The following is a 24,103-nucleotide window of genomic DNA, read 5'->3' as shown; positions in this document are numbered from 1 at the left end:
CCAACCAAAATTGTGGCCACAGCCTGGGGCTATTGTGTGGGTAGGGCCATAGGAAATCCCCTATGTGTGCTTAGGACTTTACTCTTCCTTATTATATCCTTGCAGTGTAAACTGCAGATCACTTACACTGTAATTTGATTATTTTGCTGTTGTGCATGATGAAGTTCCTCCATTGACACAATCAAGGCCTTAGGCTTCCAGGTTACAAGTGATCTTTCTTCAGATTTCAGCTTGTTTCCAGGCTTCAGTCTACCAGCCTTTGCTAGTGCTGTTACAGTGGTAATCAGTATCTGTAGTTATCTCCTTTCTTTCAGTCCCTTCATCTTTGATTTTCTTTCTTTTGTGACCTCTCTTTCTTCTTTGAATTTATTACTTACTTTCCTTTGGCTACATCTGTAAATATGGGTATCACAATTAGTTTCCTCTCAATGTGTAGGGGATTTATGCCTCTATATCATGCTCTCCACTTAATTTAATGACAGGTTAATTAGATCCTCCATTTAATTAGATCAAAACCTTTCTTGAGTCAAATTATTTATATTAAAATGAGACAGCACAACTTCTACTCTTTTTAGTTTGATCACTTTAAACAGGTACTCTTGGATAATTCAATCATGGAGTGTAGACATTTTCGATTTAATAAGAAAGGGCAACACTCTGAATGACAGAAGAAAATGCCCGAAGACCCATGAGAGTGACTGAACAAATGTTGACTTTCTTTGCAGACACTTGCTGCAGTTATGGCCTTAATTCTGCATCCTCAAAGTCTGCCCCGGGAATTGTGTCATTGACTTCAGTAGGAACATGACCAGGATGTGTAAGACCATATATTTGTCACCTGCAGCATCATGGTGGTAGCTATATGACTGCATAATTAACTGTCAACATGTTCAGAGTTTACTGGATTGAAATACGAGGAAAGCACTGTATCCCATCATTACTAATGAGAATTAGCTGCAAAAATCTATGGGAGAATAGACCCACTGAATGTTTATGCATCTCATTACACTGTCAATTTCAAAGCAATGATGATACATCTGAAAGCTGGTTGGTGAGGCATCAGTCTTGAGTAGTTTAGTTTCAGCTGGTGGGCAATGGGGAAGGTGACCTTTGGTCATACAGTGTCCAGCTCTGCTCTTTAGTAATTGCCAGTGTGTTGATAAGGTAATGCATCCATATTCCCATAATAATATTGATTACTTGTATTATTATGGCACCCCAATCTGTCTCAGGGCTGCGTTATGCAATATGCGGTAATATATGTTATGCTATGCAATAAAACAGTAATACTAACTTTGGTTACTAAGAGGCCAGTGTTATGTGGTGTGTAAATTCACATACAACATCTGAAGGTATGGGGAAATTATGTGCTACTACACTCTTTGGCTTCAATGGGACAGTTTCTGTAAGAGCTCATTCACATAAGTATATGCTGCACAAGCAAGCCCAGTGTGACTTAGAGATGTGTCCAGATGTGTATTACGAGACATTTCTGAATTCTAAGCAACTAATTGTCCTAGAATTTATTGTGACCATAACTAGAAGGATGGTAATGTGACCCTAAGAACTCCTCAGCTCAGTGACAACCTCAGCTACTCCTATCAAGGCGGACACATTCAGGTTCCCATAGCAAAGTGATAAATTCACTTTGCCATCATCAGATGTTGGGCCTAGTATTCCTTGATGTAGAAGCCTGGATTATCCCAGCAATTCAATAAATGTTGGTAACACTTTAAGTTAAGGCAGCATTTCTATGTATTGTACTCTGTTAATACTGTAATTAACAAAGGATTAATAAAACTTGCTAATACTTGATGATTTTCAAGTTAGAGTCTGACTCTAAGAATAATATTCAACATCCAACCCTGGTGCCTTTTACTCCCTCCTTTTTGAGAGTTGCGATATTAATATCCAGAAACTCCCTACAGATTTTAAAGTATGAGACTACCTCTTATTACAATTTTTAGGGAGGGAAAAGCAATTTCTTGTAATTGTTTATAAGTTAATTATATGAATACTTCATGTAACCTTAATTTGGAATATTATGTAGATTCTCCCTCCCCTTTTTTTATTATACTTGGCAGGGCTCCTTATGAGCACTCAGTATTTTTCAAAGAAACATGCAGCTATTTGTGTTCTCACAAGAGGAATAAAGTGGCTTCCGGTTGTGAAGCTGTTTAAAATCTTTTTAATTATAACACTTTTGTAAGTAAAAGTACTCTTTGTCCACTGATTTCGCAAAACACTTTACAAAGGTGAGTAAGTGTCATCATTTCCCCTGTGTTACAGGTTGGGAATTAAGGCACAGCAATTGATTGGATTTTCAAAAGTAGCCTCTAATTTTGGATGCCTCAAGTTTTGGTGAACAACTTTAGGGCAAAATGTTTAAACTTGGACTAAAATGAGGCTGCAATGCATAGTCTGCTACCTAACTATAAGTGGCCCAATTCTCTGAAGACCTGGGTTTGCAGAGTTCCCATTCCGTTCCCTTGAAGTTCTGGATTTTTAGTGTTTAAAACAAGGCCTAGGTTTCTGAAGATGGTTATTTAAAAAAGCCTCCAAAATTACAGGCCACTCGTGAAAACTTGGGCCTAATATTTGCTGTATGACTTTGGGCAAGTCAGAAGCACAGCGGGTCCCATCCTGCAAACACAAAGGCTGCAATCCCACAAATCACTCTCTGCAAGTGCAACCCTTTGCTATTGCAAAGGGCCTCTGTGTCAGCACAAGGGCCAACTGCACAAAATGACTTGCAGGATCAGGGCCTTATGTGCAGGCATAGCTTTCTACATGTAAGTAATTCTGTTGACTTTGATGGGACTACTCAAATGTAAAGTTAAGCTTAGGCCACATGGCTTTTTTTAGGCATGATATAATTTTTCTAAGATGTTAAGTACTAGTCATTGTTAAGTATCAGTCAAGTTCACATAAGAGAACATGGGAAGAAATAGAAAAGAGAAAAACCACCGTTGCAAAAGTAATTCCATCCCATGTTTTCCATAACGTATGAAGATGAGGTAGGTTTTAATTAGCTGTTTTTATATGTGGGGGAACTTTGCTTTGCTAATTTATTGCATAGCAAGTATAAGAACTTGATCTCGGGCTCGGAGGGGAGTAAAACCAAGTGTTGAATAAATTTTGGTTGTTTTTCCGAGAACCTAGCTATTTTGCCATTTTTAATGACGAGAAAAGAAGTTTTCACAGTGGGGCAAAATTTCACTTAAGTAAACTAATTAAATGAATTTGCTCTCCTTAGGAAAATTGCCATTAAACTGTCTTGGCAAGTGCAAATGATGAAGTGGCCTCCTTAGACAAATCCAAAAGTTCTTGTGAAAAAGCTGTGAGACTTTTCAAAGAGAAAATGGATTTTCACGTGACTGAAGAAAGAAAATGTGTTGTCAATAATCTAGTCCAGTTTGATAGTGACCAAAATTGCTCCCATCTGATGGCAATTTGGTGGCCTGAAAGCAATGAATTTAGTGGTGTCAATCCACTCAATCTCAGTTGTTTACATCACTAAATCTATCATAATTGAGTCCAGTTGGTAGGATCAGCTGATGGATATGGAGCCTAAACTCTTTTCTTCTAGGGAAATAACCCTTTCAAAGCAGGGCTTTCTTTGGCAACAGGGTGGGGCAGCATTGGGAAGCTTGCTTTGCCATTTGTTCGATGGCAGAGATCTTCCGTTTCCAGGGCAGTCAATCTGGAACCTTTTGCCAACACTGTCACTTTAAAAAAATGAGCAAATGCTATTCTGTTGGGAATATATTGTTCCATACATGCTGCAAAATGTCTAAGCAGCCTTCCCAAGTTAATAGCACTGGCATAAGAGTGTTGGGAATTTCTGGTTTCTATAGAAACTTTAAAAACATTTTTAAACCTTTCACTTTAGCAAATATGTTCTATTTTATGATAAACCAGATGCTCCAACTGTTACCTTTTCAATATTTTGAATAATTTAGAAAAATTGGTGTTTGTAGAACAGTGTCAAAATCTGATGAAATTACAGAATTCCATACAATCTCTTTCAAGCAGTAACTTGCATATTTAATTTAAAAAAAACCCTATCCTAAAAGAACTTTACAGTATTAAAATGTCTTGCAAGTATGACACTTGAGAAGAGGAGCTAGTGTGGCCTAGCGCTTACAGCAGTGGTTTTCAATCTTTTTTTAATTTGTGGACCCCTAAACATTTTTGAATAGAGGTGCAAACCCCTTTGGAAATCTTAGACATAATCTGTGGACCCCTAGGAGTCCATGAACCATAGTTTGAAAGCCACTGGCTTAGAGCACTGAATGAATTAACACATTTTGCACTAAACTTTCCATTCTGAGAGAGTTCACACCACTAGCTCTGTTCTAACATGGTTGATTCAATTCTACACTTGCATGCCTTTTCAATCCTCCATGCAGAACTGCACTGGATTAATTAATCTCAAGAACTCAGCAGTGTTCTCATATAGCTGTAATCTTAATTGATTTTTATCTGCACGTGTGAAGTTTTAGTTGATACATTGAATCAGAATGCCAACCTCAAAGAGCTATGCTAAACATCTGTAGTGCACTTAATCTAATCCTCTGCCAGAAATATACAAAGGCATGATGTCTCAATACTAATTACTGAATCACTGTGTTGTCAGAAGGGAGAAGTTCCCTTTTTTATTTATATAGTGGCAAGTCTCCATTAAAACCTTCTACAGTTGCATGCTTTTTTAGTGGTGATCCACAAAATGGCATCCTGCATGGGCCGTGACCTCCGGATTCCGTCCGAACGAACATGATAGATGCCACTTTGTACAACAGAATAGCATCCTTCGCACAGCGTGACCTCACACATGCCATACATCTGAGGACATGCTCCATGGAGGATGACATTTTGTTCCACATGCACTCCACGCGCTTTCAGGAGCCAGATGGAATAGTCAAGGTTATTCCACACACACCACACATACCTGCAAGTAATAGGGTGATTATATTTCACAAAGGGAAAACGGGACAATGCATGAGGCTAACCTGAGCCACTGCCCGCCCTCCCTCCACACATGGGGCTGGCCTGAGGCCTGCTCCCCCCACCCCATGCAGGGCTGTTATGCAAGCCCAGCCTGCTCCTTGCATAGGGCTGGCATCGCTCCTCACCCAAGCCCTGCCTGTCCCCCTGTGCAGCTGGCATTGCTGCTCATTGGAGCCCTGTTTTCCCCCACAGGCCTGGTGTCGCCATTCACCCACCTGCTCCACACCTTCCTCTGCACCCTGCTAGAAGTGTGCACCCCACTTTTTTGGCAAAAGTCAGGACGGCAAGGACAGGGCTTAAAAAAGGGACTGTCCCGGCCAAAATGGGACATATGGTCATCCTAGCTAGTAAGTTTAATCTCCTGGTTTTTAGCTGTCTGGTAAAATTTCCAAGCCTTGTGTAACTGAATGAGGGTGAGATAATGTGTTTGAATTGGTGTGGGGAGGATTGTGTGTGTGTGAATAGGAGTGGGAGAGACTGATGCAATAAGTTATAAAGATACAGAAGAGAGACCAATTTTTCAGAGAAAAGTAGGAAAGGGGAGACAGAGAATACAGTATAGGGCAAGACAAAAACAGATTGCTCTTTTCCTTCCCTCTCTTCTACCAAGGTCGGGGATACTGAAGGTTACTCCACAGTAATTAAACTTTATCTGTCATAGTAAAGAAAAAGTAAAGGGAAGCCAGGAAGGGAAAGTGCAATGACAGTAAGTGAGATACAGTAGGTCATTTAAAAAAATAGTTGGTTGACAATGGTACAATTAGAGTGCAAAATATATAGTACACAACTGTATTAGTCCTTTGAATTACAGGTGGTGTGCCTTTTTGGTGGACATGGCCATGGTGAAGTAACACAGCTCTCTTTCACATTGGCTAATAGACTTGGTCCTTGGATTAGTGAGTGTCCCGGCACTAAAACCTGCTTAAAGCTACTTGGAGTCATACACCTCCAATAAAATACATAATCCATTTATCTTCTATGCACCTGCAGTTTTTCATGTCACTCAAAGCTATTTGTTTTTAACAAGGGTTTTCTTTGTCTCAGCCCATCTTCTTCTCCTATTAGCTGACGTCATGCAGTGCTGATATGGTGACACTGCAATCTCTTTCATTGCAAAAGTCATTAGGGATGTACCCAGCAATTTGAAATATGTAAATATTCTGACAAGTCAATTGCCCCCTGCCCACTTTATACTCATCATCTGCCAAGGTAGGCCTGCCATTACAGACAACATTATCACTAACACAGCATGTGCAGTCAGAGTGATATCTAGCAGTAAGTTAATATATGGCTTGGCGAAGAACAACAAAAAAGCAACTTCAAACAGCAACAACCTGCCAGTTGCAAAAAAAATGTTGCCCTGAGGAAATTAAAAATTGTACACTATGGTGATCATAGTATATGCCTGACTACACCCATGGATGCCATAAACATAAGATTATGAATGCACTACAGTTGAGGCAGAATCTGAGGTGTGACAGAAAGGTCTTGCTCAAATCTTAATGCCTCTAGTAATAAGAATGCAAATATGAAATATTCATAACAAAATGTGGTATATATTTTTTCTTAATGGTGTTATGTTTTCAAGTTTGCCTTGGAAAAGTTCTTCTCTAATGAAATGCGCAGAAAGACTTGCAAATCCCAAAATATGCACAGTGCTATTTTGTGGTTCTGCTTTGGGTAAAGAAAAAACAGAGCAGATGCTGTTTCAGGTAATCAAAACAAATTGCAATCTTAAAAGATCATAAACATACACCATATTTTCATATTATTCAACAAGATCATTGTCGGTAAAGTATTCTTTTTAAAACAAGATTACCAGAAGTAAATTACCTTGAGTTACCGCAATTAACATTACCTGTTGCTTTGGACTTAAACCTGAATATTAACACTTTTTCCGGTGAAGGAGTACAGCACTCCCTGTGGCATACAGAGGTTAAGTGACTTGCCCAAGATCAAGCAGAACTAGGATCTGAACTGCTGCTGAGGGGTCAGTATGAAGATATTACCTAAAATGGCATATGGCCCATCTGTGACTGCTGTTAACATATCTCCAATGGATGGAGAAGGGACATTAGATACAGAGGGCTCTAAGTTATTACAGAGAAACATTTCCCAGGCTAGTGGGTCTTGTCCAAGTACTCTGGGTCTAACTGATTGGCACGTTTTGCAGTTGGGAAGGAATTTCCCCCATGTCAGATTGGCAGAGACCCTGAGTGTGTTTTGCCTTCCTTTGCTGTGTAGGGCATGGGTCATTTGTTGGTTTCAAATAGAGTCAATGGTGGATTCTCTGTAACTTGAAGTCTTTTCATTACAAGTTGAGGACTTCAGTAGCTCAGCCAGACGTTATGGGCCTTTTACAGGAGCGGATGGGTGAGGTTCTGTGGCCTGCAATGCACAGCACGTCAAAGTAGATTACCATGATGGTCTCTTCTTGTCTTCAAGTCTGAGCCTATGAACTCATGAGTCCTGTCTCCCAAGCTTCTGTAATAGCCATGAGGCCACATTCTCAGTCATCATCAGTATTCGACTATAACTTCAAGCTAAACTTGAGATAAAATTAATGGAAAATGCAGTTGCTTTGCTTATAGTCATAGAACCTGGTTTTCCTACGAGTTCCTCTTTCAGGACACACTATTGCACAGAACTCAGAAAACACCTTTCTTCTCATTGAGTCTTCACTGCAGATGCAGGTTTAAAACATTTGGCATATTTCCTGGAATTCCCCTGAAAAGGGTGGTCTTAGGGATAAGGCATTGAGGGATTATTTCCAGTACTAGCTAAGTGTGAATTTAAACCACTATAGTTAAACTAGGATAACTCTCCGTGTGGGTAATTGTGTTGAATGAGTGCCTTTTTCAGTTTTGCTTATATTGCTCTGCAAGGGGTTTAAGCTAAACCAAAAAAAAAAATCACTCTTATTTGTCCCCATTGGAAGTTATACTGGTATAACTGTAGTGGTTTAACTGTTCAGCTATAATTATACTGGTATAACTGGTAAAATTTTCCTGTGCAGAGAAGCCCTAAAACTTAGGAGACCTAGGTTCAATTCCCAGCTCTGCCACAGATTTCCTGAGTGATCCTGGGCAAGTCCCTTAGGCCACGTCTACACTACAGAGCCTTAGCCAGTATAGCTACACCGGCAGAGCCCTTAGTATAGACTCAGTTTATGTGACAGGGGTTCTGCCAGTATGGTAACACCAACTCCCTGGAAGATGTTAGCTCAACTGACTTTAGCACTCTTCTGTCGGTATAGTTGCATATACACTGGGGGTTTTGCTGGCATAGCTATGCTGGCTGGGGCTGTGAGATTCCCCCCCCCCCCCCAGACTCCTAACTGACATAACTATGGAAGCAAAACTTTGTAGTGTAGACCAGGCTTCCGACCAATCTCTCTGCCTCATGTTCTGCTTCTGTATTGTATCCATTTCTCCCACCCTTTCTCTCTTGTGCATTGAGATTATAAACTCTTTGGGATGGGCATTGTCTCTTATTAGGCATATGTCAAGTGCCTAGCACAATGCAGCATTGATCGCAGTGGAGGCCTCTAGGGTATTATAAATAAATAATAATTCAGTAATAGTCAATGGCAAACCTTATTAGCCTCCAAACGTTTCATTTCTCTGCATTGCTTGTGTTCATGCTGCTGGAGATTTTCACTGTCTCTGCTTTTCAGCTCCAAGCTCCAGGTGATGTGAGCCTTTCATCAACAGCCTCCCAAACTGTGGCTCTTGGATTCTATGTACATAAATCATAAGTCAGAAATGGACTTTCAATGAAGCGGTTAAAATTTAAAACCTCTTCCTTTGTATCTTGGTACATCTGGGGACATGTAGCAATGTTTTTAAATGTCATCTTATTAGGTAATTTGAGACCATGTAGCCCCAAATACTGTTTGTTTAAAAAATGAATTGCTACAAATGTAAAATGGTAACTCTTCTGTGGTATACTGTTGTTTTTTTCAGTAGTATTTCAAGAACAATGAGGGTTACAATGGTTGAACTCTCCACTACATCACAGAGAAATTACAGGTTAGGAGTGTCTTGCTCCATTATTGGTGAATAATAACCTCAAATATATGCCTAAAGGCAATGAGCCCCAAGGTTTTGATAAATGTGTGCCTTTTATCAGTGTAGCTGTGAGAGTAGCTTAAGCAATCAATGTGCTCTCACTAGTCCTCATTTTAAGAGGGAATAGAGCACAGTATAAGTGGTTAGAGCAACAATCAGGGAGTTAAGATTCTTGTGTTCTATTCTTGACTCTGCCATTTACTCCTCGTTTAACCTTCAGCAAAATACTTAGTGAAAGACAATCGTTGCGTCAGCTAATGCATTTGTAAATGAGTATAACAAAACTTGTTTAGCTTACTCTCGTTGTGGGGCTTGCTTAATTGAGCTTGGTAAAGTGAGTTAAAATCCTTGGATAAAAAATGTTATGTAAATGCCAAATATTTTTATTTAAAGTTTTTTAGACTCTTACTTAATACTCCTGAAAATATTTTTTTCTCCATCTCAATGGGATTTATAGTATTTAGGAGACTATCTAGATGAGCTGCAGCAGAAATGAAGTAGTATACAAGCTTCTTGTATGATTACGGGTAAAATATTCAGTAAATAAAACAAATTAATACAGTTAGCATGTTCCAAAAGATACCCTGAAAGCACTGGTGTTCACTAATTCCTTGTGGAAGGAATGATGGCTTTTGTACATAGATCCAAAAATATGATTTCTTTTATTGGCAGCGGGTTGGGGAATAAACTGCATCAAGACTAATCCTGAAGAAGAAAACACCATTTGATAGAAGTGCACTGCTAGGAAAATGAACATTGAAATTATATAAATGCAAATTTTGCTGAGGTTTTGTTTATCCTAATGTTAAAGATCAAGAAACTTCATTAAATCAATACCATGAATAAATACAGTGATAATGATTGATAGTAATTTGGTTGGACAAAACAATGTACACAGGTAAGCAGTGGAGAGAGCAGCAGTAGAGTTTCACATTAAGTTGAAGGGAAACTAACTAAATCTGGGCAAAAACTAGGCTGGTTTGAGTCCAGATGGGAATGGGGTATTTATAAATAGGAGAAACATACAGTTTATCATAACCCAGCTCTTATCAGTGCATTTTGTACTATATTATACTGATTTTCCCTCTGCCTCCTCTTGAGGTTTTGGTGTTTCTTGGCTTCCTTGGTCTGTTAGTGGCTAAAACTGAAAGACTTGGCATTCTTGGTATTTACACCCAGCTAAAGATGTGCTTGAATTCCTTGCTGAGTTGAGCAATCACAGGTTAACTTATAGATCTTCCCTAGATGGTACAAAATAATTTTGATTTATCATTGTATTTAGTCAGGCTTCTTAGAACTCACAGATAATCAGAGAATTCCCAGATTTTCCATATTTCTGGGTAGCTCCCAGATTCCCATGCTGGAACTGTCTAGTCACAGATTACTTCACTGATTGCAGTGATTAGTTCTTGGCTACTTCAGAATACTTGAGAGAGGGAAAGAGAACCAGGCAAGCCTCACTGCACTGACCATCAATGCAGAGTCAACTATCTTTTTTTTTCCTTTTTGTGTGTGTCAATAACAGGGTTAAAATACTTTAGTTGAACGTCTGTAAGAGCGCAGAAGCTAAATTAAATGAGGATAGAATGGTCCAAATGATCAAAAAAGTGTCACAATGGACTCCTTTAAGTCTGTCTTACTGAGGCAGATTGGTGACTCTCTTAAAATGATGATCATCGGGCTCAATGAGTAGTGATCAACGGCTCCATGTCTAGTTGGCAGCCCATATCAAGCAGAGTGCCCCAGGGGGTCTGTTCTGGGGCCGGTTTTGTTCAACATCTTCATTAATGATCTGGATGATGGGATGAATTGCACCCTCAGCAAGTTCACAGATGACACTAAACTGGGGGGAGAGGTAGATACCCTGGAGGATAGGGATAGGGTCCAGAGTGACCTAGACAAATTGGAGGATTGGGCTAAAAGAAATCTGATGAGGTTCAACAAGGACAAGTGCAGAGTCCTGCACTTAGGATGGAAGAATCCCATGCACTGCTACAGGCTGGGGACTGACTGGCGAAGCGGCAGTTTTGCAGAAAAGGACCTGGGGATTACAGTGGATGAGAAGCTGGATATGAGTCAACAGTGTGCCCTTCTTGCCTAGCTAACGGCATATTGGGCTGTATTAGTAGGAACATTGCCAGGAGATTGAGGGAAGTGATTATTCCCCTCTATTCAGCACTGATGAGGCCACATATGGAGTATTGTATCCAGTTTTGCCTCCTCCACCCCCCACTACATAAAGGATGTGGACAAATTGGAGAGGTCAGTGGAGGGCAACAAAAATGATTAGGTGGCTGAGGCACATGACTTACGAGGAGGGGCTGAGAGAACTGTGCTTATTTACAAAAAGAAAAGGAGTACTTGTGGCACCTTAGAGACTAACCAATTTATTTGAGCATGAGCTTTCGTGAGCTACAGCTTACTTCATCGGATGCATACTGTGGAAACTGCAGAAGACATTATATACACAGAGACCATGAAACAATACCTCCTCCCACCCCACTCTCCTGCTGGTAATAGCTTATCTAAAGTGATCATCAAGTTGGGCCATTTCCAGCACAAATCCAGGTTTTCTCACCCCCCCCCCACAAACTCACTCTCCTGCTGGTAATAGGCTGATTGGCCTGATGGGCTCAATGCTCAAATAAATTGGTTAGTCTCTAAGGTGCCACAAGTACTCCTTTTCTTTTTGCGAATACAGACTAACATGGCTGTTACTCTGAAACCTGTGCTTATTTAGTCTGCAGAAGAGAAGAGTGAGGGGGGATTTGGTAGCAGCCTTCAACTATCTGAAGGGAGGTTCCAAAGAGGATGGCGCTTGGCTGATCTCAGTGGTGGCAGATGACCAAACAAGAAGCAATGGTCTCAAGTTGCAGTGGGGGAGGTTTAGGTTGGATATTAGGAAAAACTATTTCACTGGAGGGTGGTGAAGCACTGGAATGGGTTATTTAGGGAGGTTCATCCTTAGAGGTTTTTAAGGCCCAACTTGACAAAGCCCTGGCTGGGGTGATTTAGTTGGGGTTGGTCCTGCTTTGACCTCCTGAGGCCTCTTCCAACCCTAATCTTTTATGATTCTTTGATTATCCCCCAAATATAGCTGCATCTGAATGTTGAAAGGTGCCTGCATTTGCATGGGGGGGGAGCACAAGATGACACAGGGCACTCATTCTTACGTGTATGTTTGAGGTTGTGTGTGCTGATTAAAATCCACACAGCCAAATGCTGAAACTAGCCTGCAGCCTAAGTGGTTGGGTTATGGGCTGGGGATCTCTGTGGGGGCAGTGTGGAGAAGGAATTCTCCACCTCCAAGACTGCTCAGCAATGCTGGAGATACACAGGAGAAAATGGCTGTTGGATCAGTGTAATTTTGGATTCCTAGGCTCATCCCCAAAATTCCCTGTGCATTTTAGTACAGAGAATGCCCATGCTCCATGGGGTATGGAGCCTCAGTGTGGGGTCCCCAAATTCTACCCCTCTTCCCCCCCCTCCCCCGCAGAGGAACTGCACCAGTTCTGTTGAGTCAGAGCCCCACGAGTGCCATGGAGTAGCAGGTTTTGGTGTTTACTGAGTGACCATTCTGTTAAATGGCACTTCCTTGCATATATTGTATGCCATTCTTTTTACAAAGTGGCTTCTACAACATAATTTTCTTTTACTTGACTGATCATATATCTGTTGAACTTGCAAGTGATTTCTGAAAGCCACAGAATAAGAATACTTGCAGTGACACCCAGTGATGTGCGAAGAGCTGCTTAGCTGTGAGGCTTCTAATTAGCTCACCAAAATTTAGACAGGCATGACATTTACATTGTGATGTTTGCAATCAAACTCCATAAGTGATTCAAATAGTAGAGCCATGAATGTATCTATAATACAGTTGTTTTCTCCTGAAGTGATGAGCCTAAAATGTAGGAGGTCCTAAACTAATGGCTTCATTTATGGAAGCTCTGGCAGAAGTGATATGACAAATCCATGTATTATTAAACATACTGTATTGCAGTTCTGTTCCCAATACAATTTAGTCAATACATTTCAAACAATACTAGTTCCCTAAAAATCAACTCCTATATGATCTTCCCCTTATCTTGAAGTTAGATTAGTTAGTCGCCTGGATTCATATAACCATTGGTAGAGAATTCTATTAGCCTATGAAGTGTGGCTTTAGGACCTATGATCTTTTTGATGACTTCTTCATTTAACCCACTTCCTCTAGGCTCTTCATACCTGAAGGATGCTTTTCTGAGGCCGGGGAAAGCTTTTCTCTTGAGTAATAGGTGGGCAATAGTTCTGCAGTGGCAAATGAAAGCAGCACTCATTTTGTTCAGCTTAGGTTTCAGGGAGGGGAGTGAAGGTCTTTAGATATCTAAATGTAATGTGAAATTAAATATTAGGAATACAAATGGGCCTCCTGCTGATGGCAGCCATCTTGTTGCATAATAACATCACTTGCCAAACCAGAAGAATGGGATCCCAGTCTCTCAGATATTTGTAGTAAATCCATTTCTATCCTGTTTTAATGGTGATTTAGCCATTCACTTCAGGGCGTTACTATTTAAGGCGATATTTACTTAAAGTGGTGCAGTTCTTTTTCTGATTATTATATCTGCTGTTAAACCAGTGTGAAAATTGATTTTGTATCTGATGTAGGATGCCTACACTGCTAGTATCACCGATTTTACTCTGTAGCAGTGATGCTTCACAGGATTGGTTAATGCAAAAAGGAGCTTTCACTCCTCCCACCCTCCAAAATATAGCCCAGATTGGTAATGATTAAAACCTGTAATTCTGTGATATCGGAAAGCCCCAATTCATTACTTTCAGTCCATTTTTGAGCTGTCAAGTGTCTTTGGCACAAAACAATCAACATGATTGGCACTATCTAAAGGAAAGGAAGGATGGATTTGTGATTAAGACACAGAACTAGGTCTCAGATGTAGATTTTTTGCCTGTCTCTGCTATGGACTTCCTGGTGATATCACATGTGTCTTTAAACATTCACCTGGGATGTTGTGCAAGCAATTCTACCAGCCAGACTGGCCAGCCCTGCATGGCTAATAATGGGAAAGGGAGCAAATACCATCATTGCCCTTACATGTGCAGTGAGAAGCCATAATTGAGATTCCTTGAGTAGAAATTCATTGCAGACTTAGCACAGCTTGCTGTTAGTCCACCTCTGGAAGCAACACTACTGTATCCTATTAAGAGGCGGCATTGTGCCTGTGTTGCGCTGGCTTCCCTGGGAGTTCCTGGGGCCATCTTAATTCTTAAAATAATATAATAAATATAGCACTGGTGAAAGGCATCAGGTGGATGCTGTGTGGAGGGGGTGATGAGCCTCTGCGCTATCCTTGGTTCAGATCTATGACTTAATGCCAAAATTTAATTCTCAGACTTTGTGTCTCAGTTTTCCAGCTATGAAATGAGTACCGTAATACCTACCTTACCAAGGTGGCATGAGACTTAAGGTTACAACATTCAAAGCCAGATGAAACACACATTGTGGTTTTTGGGTTTGTTTTTTTTTAAGACAAAAATTGGATTATCTTGGGGAGAGGGTCTGACTCTGTGTTTTTTATAACCACTGTGTTTGGCAAAGAAACATTCTGCACCAGAGTGTAAATACACCAACCTGAGCTCCAATGGGAGATTGATCCATGGAAGTTACTTGTTAATTTTGCATAAGGAATGTTAAGCAAACCAATGGGATGCTCAGACCTGGCTTCCCATGTTCCTGGGAGATTCAGGCACCCAGGGGGCCCTCCCAGGGGTTCCTGAATCTCCTAAGGGTAACAGGGAGACTCAATAGGAAATGGAGGGTGAGATGCTAAACATACCCCACTCCTCATATGCCTAGCCTCCATGGTCTCTGGTAGGTTTCTCCAGTCTGACTGAAGCAAAGTAGTAGAGACCATAGAGAATAGGAATGTGTGCGGATAGCATGTTTGCCCTCCCTTCCTGTCAGAAGACAGAGGATGGGACTATAGAGTGTGTTGGGATGGAGCACCTCCTACCCGCACTCTGTGTGCAGAGGGGTGGGGGCTTTCAAAGCAGGATTAGCAGCTATGGGGAGGAGGAACAGAGCACAGAATGGCTGCTAGCAATGACAAAACAGGGCCTGGGGTGACTTCTTTGATCCCTGGAGTGCCAGGTATCCTATGGCATTAGTAACAGGAAGGGACTTAACATGGCATTTTTCTTCGTTTGACTAGAACAGCTTTCTCTTCTCACCATGATGTTCGAGCTCAAGAGTTTAACTTCATCTTATATTTATGTTTCAGTTTCATGAGGATTCAAAAGCTCCTAAATGTATAGTATACTTTCTTTTACTGACTTTCACAGCCTGAAACTGTGGAGAAAGCTGGGAGTAGCAGAAGAAAACAAGAACTTTGTATTTTTGTGAAATCTGCAAATGTGGCAATGCATATTGATCAATATGCCAATTAATGCATTGCATTATTTGCATATGACCATTAGATTTCTGGATCTTCATGGTTAACAGAAATGGAAATAGCCACTAGAAGGAGCCATCATGGACTCTCTGAGGGATAAATGGGATGCTCCAGTAGAGCTGAAGGGGTGAAGCAACCAAAAAATGCAGAGAAGAGGAGCTTGAATCTTAAAACAAGCAATCAGAGACCAACTTCAGGCACAAGGTCACCAGCAAAGGCACTGGCAAGGGCAGCCAGAGTAGCAGCAAAAGAAAGGGAGGGACAATAGTGGTTTACCAGACACCAGTAGACCTTGGTAGCTGCAGCCAGGATAGATCCAGCATATGTCTTGGGGTTCTGGGAGGAGGAGCAGTGGTAAGTGGTTCCCCCACCCTCTCATCGCCTGGAAGCACAGACAGTGAAGGTAAGTGCTATACTGGTGTTTTCTGGCTAGCTAGAGAGCTGCAGGTAAACTGACCCTCTGTGCCACACCTGGATCCTTCTACAAGGAAGTCCTTCACACAGACAGACAAAACCAGAATTGTCTAATTAACAAGCAAAAAGACCCACCCAAAGCTAGTGCAGAAATAAAACTATTACCTCCACATCCAACCAAGCCATAAGCATCTCCAATAAGTACATATTATATTTTGTCCCTCATCCGTGTCTTTCAAGAACCTTTCCTGACACCAAAGTTGCATGTCCACAGCTATAGATTTCCATGTCTTTCTTTGATCCCTTCTTAAATATGTATCATATTAGTTTTCATAGCTTCTATAAATTTCTCTCTTTCTATTTTGCCTCCAAAGACTACAAGACAAAAAAATCTGCTTCTGGTTATTTTACTTCATTTGCCATCTCACACGGCTATGGATTTGCAGGAGCTTTCACCATTCAGGATTCCTTGATAGATTAAGTAATATTAAGGCAAGCATGTGAACAATGTATTTATTTCAGAGAGCAGGCACATAAAAATCTTTCAGGAGAAAACAGGAAATAGAATCTCTTGTAACGGTTCATTTACAAGTAGCTATAAATACTTCTCTAATGGTGCAAAATGCTTCAAGATGGCAAAAATGTATGAGCTGGATATTTCACAGGCAGGATTTCCCTTATTAAATAAGACAAACAGGTATTGTAAGGGCTTTGTCTCTTTGCTAATAAATCAAAAATGTTTTTCTTCACAAAAGAGAACTATATGAATCTAGTTCAGTGATATTATGCATCTAGCTCTTGTTTCAAGGAAGAGGCTGGTTGAAAGGGATAACCAAGTATAGGGCTATTCAATTACAGTGCTTTGGCAGGTCTGCTGTTGCACCTATGAAACAAGTCACTTTTTAATAGGCAGAGCGGGATCCTTGCAGAGGGCAATAAAGCTCAGCTTTGCTCTTACAGGGATTAGTCATAACTGCTAGTGTGTACGCTAACCTCTTGAAATCTGACAGAATTCTGAGTCCCCTGTGACCAAGTGAGGCCCTGTATACACACCCTACACACCAATGTAATAATCTTTGCACAAAATGTTCTTTGTGAGGTATTAGATTTCAAGTAATAACTTTCTGGTCAATAATATCATGGTAAAATGTGTGTAGCAACATTACGTGTAAAGTTGTGACCATAAAAGGTCTGAAATGTGTTTACCAGACTAGTTTGAGTAAACCAGTTTCTCAAAGACAAAGGACAAGCTGATGCTTCTAGCCAGGTGTCATCAAAGTTGATGGGCCGTCACCTATCTGGTGGCCATTCTTTGGCAAGGAACAGATCTGCATTTTAGCAAACAGCATGGAACCTCTTTCACCACCAGACTCCTTGTCTCCATCCTCACAGCAGGAAGGAACTTTATCTAGGGGTGACCCTCAGGAAAATGCATTCTCAAAAGGTGACTGAACTATAAAAGTAAGGGACAAAACACCCCTTATCCATCTATCTCTGTCACAGAAGACAAAAGAAACAGCCTTTTGGGCTTTGGGAGCTGTTCCTGGCCTGAGAAATGGGTCAGCAATGTTACCGGGAATATGTGGTAAGGGATTTCACCTTGAACCAAGTCTAGTTTAGGTTTTAGTACTAGGAAGCGTTTCATCTTGTAACCATTTCTGACTTCAAAGCCTTATACTTGTACTCACTTAAAACCTATCTCCTTGTAGTTAAACTCATTTTATTCCTTAATCAAAATTAATCCAGTGTTGTGAACTGTGAGGGTAACTCCATTGGGGGTAGCAAACTGTTTGGATATCAATCCCCTTACAGAGGGAAATGAACCTAATATATCTGGACTGTCCAGGAGAGGGCTGGGCAGCACAGAACTCATGTTTTGGGGGGAAATCCAGATTTGGGAGTGTGTTAGGGTTACCCTGCAAGTGGTAACTAAGGCTGGTGGAAACCAGAGTGTGACTGATTTGTGGCTGGTAGGCTGCAGCTATACAGACACTCAGGGTGCTACCTGCCTTCTGGCAGGCTGTTTGTGAATGGCCCAGGTATGAGCTACAGCAGAAAAGCATTGTGAGGCACGCAAGGTTGCAGAGCAGGGGGTTACACAGCCCCTCATTGATCTGGGTCATATCCCCAAAAGAGGAAACAGCTTCATTCATACCATCCTAAACAAAACCTCTATCATGGCTTTGGGGCAGGAAGGGGCTTTGGACTCTTTGTGTATCTGAATTATTTTATGGCTCCTGGTGTCTCTGCTTTCTCTCCAAGGAGATAAACATTCTAAATATAATTTAAGTGCCCTGAATATATGATTTTCGCAAAGGTACTTATCTTCATTGAGGACTCCAGATATTTAGAGAGGAATGGTTATCTTATGATTAAGGCACTTGAATGGGACTCAGAAAAGCTGGGTTTGATATTGACTCTGTCCCAGATATATTATATAATCTTGGGCAAGTCCCTTAATCTGTTACTAAATTGCCTAATATGGAGTTGTTAATACTGCCTTTATCATCCTTGTGTATTTAGTCAGTAAGTTCTTCAGTGCAGGGACTCTGTGTGTGGTTTGTTCCCTCCCACCACCCATAAATGCCTAGCACATCCAGTTCCATTCTCAGTTGGCTCCTCTAGGTACTACCTATCTTAATATCAATAACAATATTAGGGCCAAACTCTGCTGTCAGACAAGCAGGTATGTAATCCCCTCAGTCCATCTTGAGGAGTTACTCTGTAATTACATCATGTGTCTTACCAATGGGCAGTCAATCATTGCCTGTAATGTGGAAGAGCTGTAAGGTATGCACTGATAGAGAAAGGACACCAAAGCATAAGGGACATGCACAAGTCAACTGGAATCTTCCTGTTTCTGGCCTCTAGCCAACCTCCTAGTCTGTGTTGTCTTTTGCTTATTCTGTTCAATAGTGCATTTAAACAGGCATAAAATAATTGAAACCAGATGCAGCTGGACCAGATTCTAGTTGTTGTGACAGTCTCAGTCTGGAGGAATTCCACTACTGTGAGGTTCAGACACCTGTGATCTATTTTCATTATTTCTGCAAAGTACATAGAACAGCAGGGTCAATGACACTTCCTTCTCCCTCTCTTGCGGCATGAATCCGAAGCGGAAATCTATTTACTTATTTTTGAGTAGGTTCTGCTCTTGAGCTGAGGTTGTCAGCCATGTTTTTAGTAGTTGCCCAGGTACTACAACTACTGCAGGGGCAGAGGTCCATATTGATATCCTAGGTCTCAATCCTGTAAACATGGACTAGCGCATGGAATGTGAGCATTGTGGAAATCATGCAGGTCAGAGATCCATGCTAGCATATCTGTTGGCAGCACTGAAGCCCTGGTATATATGTGACTGCCAACAAAGTCCAATGGCAGTTATGCAAATGTACCGAAAGAATAGAATTTGGCCCATTTTGTAAAATGCTTAAGGAACCTTATAGATGAAAAGCTTTTATAAATATGTACTATCAGCTTGTTAACATTTATTCCATTGAACTTGGAGTTTTGCTTATTTCAACTGAACCTAATACTGCTAACAGAGAGACTGAAATTAGGTTTGAAAAATGCAAGTGGGCTGATTAAGTATAAATATTTCCAGGAAAATAAACTTGATGGAACCATAGAAAGGAGAGGACTTTCCACATGCGTCAAACGAATGCCAAAGGGCCAGATATGAAATGATTTCTACCATAGCTCAAAACTTGCCCATTTGAATTAAAGAAACCTAGTACAGAATGAAAAGTGTTCTCTGGAGCTGTGCACTAAATGAGCTGCACAGAGAGAGAATGAGATGTTCATCTGATTTTCCACTTAGCACATGAATTCTTATAATGCCAGGCCTGCAATGGTGCCAGGAATGTCACAGACTGTAGACCATGGAACACAATGTAATGACCCACCCCTACCCCTGTTCTCATTCTGGCACCCCCTTTTTAAATTCACTCTTCATAAAATAATACAAAGCCAAGAATTTTTGTGTACAAAAGTGACAAATTAGAACATACTGAGCAGAAACATAGTTGTAAGCCACATTAAATGAAGCTATTTAAAGGCAAGGGGGGGGGGACTTAAAAGCATGAACACATTTATAACAGGTTTTAGCAGTCTGGACAGATATGGCTCCAGCAGAACTCTGGGGCTTGGCTCAATCCTTTTCTTCCTGCTCCAATACTCCCATTAAGTCAGGATCTGACCTAGCTGTGGCCTGCTTATCCTTTGGAGTGAGTCGCCTCTCAACTGGACATCCTAAGAATGTGTTTGGCTGGTAATATGGCAAACTCCAGTGTCCTTATCTAGTCATTTTTGCTGGTAGGTGTTGGGGAGGGCTCTTTTCTGGGTCTTCCTTTTCCTTGATAGTCAGAAACTTGATATGAACACTGATTAGGGAGATTGTTTGATGGGAGCTACAGAATTGTGATTTTGTTCAGGTGATATTTTGAATCCTGAAATATACTGGGACCATATCTAACATCAAGTGAAAATGTGTGGCATGAGAGAATATGTGAGCAGCAGGTTCATGCAAATGGGCAGATAAGACTGGTGTTTTCATAGCTGATGTCTCCTTTAACAGGACTTGTGGATGAGAGTGAGAGGTTGTTTGACTCAGTCAAATACAGGAGGCCGTTCTAAGCACAGGAAATTGCTCCATGTTACCAGTATAGCGGGTGTTGCAGATGCTGAAAGATTACAGAAAACTAGGCTTATTTAGCCTAAAAGAAGAGACACAGGGATCATCACTGAGGTATTCATGCTGGTTAAAAGAAAAGGAGTACTTGTGGCACCTTAGAGACTAACCAATTTATTTGAGCATGAGCTTTCGTGAGCTACAGCTCACTTCTGAAGTGAGCTGTAGCTCACGAAAGCTCATGCTCAAATAAATTGGTTAGTCTCTAAGGTGCCACAAGTACTCCTTTTCTTTTTGCGAATACAGACTAACACGGCTGTTCCTCTGAATGCTGGTTAAAATAGACTGTAACAGGAGTAGGGACATCTGTACAAGAATGCTGCTTATCCAAGCCACAGAGAGAAAGGGGCAGCTCTTCCTCTGCATTTAGTGGGGGCGGGTGCTCCTACCCTGCCACCCCCAACACTCCCTGTATCTATATCCCCACAGTATTCACATTATTATGGGCATAATGAAAACACAAGAGCCCCTTATTTTCACCCTATCACAAAATATGGGTAGAAGCAGACATGGAATAAAATTTAAAAGGCAGTACATTTAGATCCAATAAAAGAAAATACTTTTTACATAGTGTGAGAGGGTCAGGCCAGATAGCTGGAGTGATAGAAGGCAGGTATATTAGCCCCAGGTTAAGTAGGTCCCTTTTCCCTGGGTAAGGTAACAGGGAAAGTTTTTTTTTTTTTTTTTTTTTTTTTTTTTTTTTTTTTTTTTTTGAAACAGAAAAGAAATTTATTTGTAACAATTACAGAAAGTACAAAAGGATAAAGAAAAACTTAGCAACAACACAACGCAATCAGAAGGTATAACACAACAGCTTTTCAGGAGGGAGAGGTGTTCAGGTAGCCCAGGCCCAGAGCGGGGGGGCTTCCTCGACACTCGCGGTCTTCCACCCTCCTGAGTTACCTGGTGGCCTAGAGCGGGGGGGCTTCCTCGACACTCGTGGTCTTCCACCCTCTCGAGTTACCTAGTGCCACGCCCAGGGTCACCGACCCTCCCTCTCCCGAGAGTGCCCGACAAGATGGGCACGGCTGCGGGGTGGGTGGTTGGGAGGGAAGGGGGTACACCCATGTATTATAGGACCCTTCCTAGAAGACAATAATGATGGTATTCACAGCAACTAACGGCTGTGACTGGCGGCTCTCGCTCTTTCCCTCAATCAGAGGGTCAGACGGAGGGAACCGGACGGGGTCACCGAGCAGAGAACCCCGGACAGCGCCCACCGCTCCTCAAAGGTGTCAAGGGAGTCGGTGGACGCTGCCCAGAGGAACTCCGCCCGGATACGTGAATGTACTGAGAGTCGGAAAACGGCCTCACAATCGCAGGACGCCTCATGAGCCAACCTCCGCTCTCTGGTCTTATAAATGGCTGTTTTAGCCAAGGCTAGGAGGAGGTTAACCAGGAGATCCCGCGACTTGGTGGGGCCACGGATGGGGAGTGTATAGATAAAGAGGTGGGGGGAGAAATGAAGCCAAAAGCGCAAAAGAATATTTGTGAGGAGCCGAAAAAGAGGCTGCAATCTGGCACACTCTAAATAGACGTGCGCCAGGGTTTCCCTCACGTTGCAAAAAGGGCAAGTCTCCGGAAGGGAGGTAAAACGTGTCAAAAACACGCCCGTGCTCACAGCCCCGTGAAGGAGCCGCCAACTGATGTCCCCGACGGGCCTCGGGACCAAGGTGGAGTACAGGCTGGCCCACCGAGGTTGCTCACCCTCCAAAGGTGGTAAGAGATCTCGCCACTTTGTATCGGGGCGGGACACCAGGGTGCGGGCATGAAGGGTATGAAGCGTGAGTGTATATAAATATTGCCGTGATGCAACTTGAAAACCGACCGGTTGCAGTTCATGCAGCCGGCTTGCAGTGAAAGGATGAGGGGTGTGTTGGGATCGGCAGGGTAGGGGCCCAACGAAAAGGTCCGGCGGGCCTGGGGTAAGGGATGGGCGGGGCGCGCCCTCGCGCAAGGCTCGGCTAACATAAGCCCGAGCGGCGGGGGTCAGAGCGGCCTCCACCTCCTGAAGCACGCGCCGGGGGGTGCGAAGGCTGGAGAGCCCCATGCGTCGAGCGAGCGTCAGGGGATCCAGCCAGTCCCCCCGGTCGTAGTCCAGGAGGTCCCCGACCCTCGTAACTCCCGCCAGGACCAACCTCTGGCGCACCGTGCGGGACTCCGCCGCCTGCACACAAAGTTGGGGGTTGTGTAGCAGGGGCTCCGTGAGGAGATCTGCCCCCACGATGGCCGCCACGGACCTGGTCGTTGAAAACAGTTTCCAGGCCCGGAGGAGGTCCTGGTAGAAATCCGGCAGCCCGGAGAGGTCTCGCGGAAAACCTCTCGGACAAAGATAAAAGAGCTGTCGGTCATATCGGAGCCCATGGAAGCGGCGTAAAAAGGCATGCGCCAATATGCTCCACGTCGAACTACCTGCACTATAAAGGAGCCTCTGCAGGGCCTGGAGGCGGAAAACGCGGACCTGAGTGTACAGACACTTCAGGCCCTGCCCTCCTTCCTTCAGGGGCAAGTGGAGAACTCCAACAGGGGCCCAGTGCAATCCTGACCAAAAGAACTCCAGAATCAATCTCCGGAGGTGGGACAGGAAACCCGGGGCCGGGGCTAGGGTGTTGAGCCGGTACCAGAGCGTGGACAGGACTAGTTGGTTAAGCACCAGTGCTCTCCCCCGAAGGGAGAGACATCGGAGTAGCCTCGTCCATTTCCTGATCCGCTCAATCACGCCGCCTTCCAAATTTTGCCAGTTCTCCGGCGGAGAAGGGTGCGTGGCAGAAAGGTAAACGCCGAGATAGAGCAGAGGGCCGGCACTCCACCGGATGGTCTGAAGCGCGGGTGGGAGGGAGCTTACCTGCCGCCAGCCCCCTACCGCCAAGCCAGAGCTCTTGACCCAGTTGACTCGGGCGGAGGAGGCTGCCGAAAAGATGGTTTGGCATGCCTCCACTCGCACCAAGTCGCCCGGGTCCTGGACCACGAGGAGGACGTCATCGGCGTACGCCGACAGGACCAGCCGCAGCTCCGGCTCCCGCAGCACCAACCCCGTCAACCTCCTGCGGAGGAGACAGAGGAAAGGCTCGATCGCCAGAGCATACAGCTGGCCTGAGAGGGGGCACCCCTGCCGCACCCCTCGCCCGAAGCTGACCGGTTCGGTCAGGGTCCAGTTGAGCCTAACCAGACACTCCGCGGAGGCGTACAGCACCCGGAGAAAACTCACAAACTGAGGTCCGAATCCAAACGCTCGCAGGGTGCTCAGGAGGTACCCATGATCTACCCTATCGAACGCCTTCTCCTGATCGAGAGACAGGAGGGCGAACGACAGACCGTCTCTCCGCCCGAGTTCCAAAAGGTCTCGGACTAAAAAGAGGTTGTCAAAAATGCTGCGACCCGGGACAGTATAGGTCTGGTCTGGGTGAATCACGTCCGCCATCACGGACCCCAGCCGCAGCGAGATTGCTTTCGCTACGATTTTGTAATCC

General features: G+C 43.0%; 1 long non-coding RNA gene across 1 annotated transcript in view; it reads right to left on the bottom strand.

Moving 5' to 3' along the window:
* Nucleotides 1–24,103, bottom strand: part of LOC125634963 (uncharacterized) — an 83,699-nt gene that overhangs the window by 33,943 nt on the left and 25,653 nt on the right. Inside the window, exon 2 of the long non-coding RNA XR_007356099.2 lies at nucleotides 8,606–8,748. This is a non-coding gene — a long non-coding RNA (uncharacterized LOC125634963). The remainder of the gene's footprint in view (nucleotides 1–8,605; nucleotides 8,749–24,103) is intronic.

This window comes from Caretta caretta, chromosome 3 (assembly GCF_965140235.1).
Source record: "Caretta caretta isolate rCarCar2 chromosome 3, rCarCar1.hap1, whole genome shotgun sequence".
Classification (NCBI taxonomy): domain Eukaryota; kingdom Metazoa; phylum Chordata; order Testudines; family Cheloniidae; genus Caretta; species Caretta caretta.
This window is presented reverse-complemented; position numbering and strand designations above follow the sequence as displayed.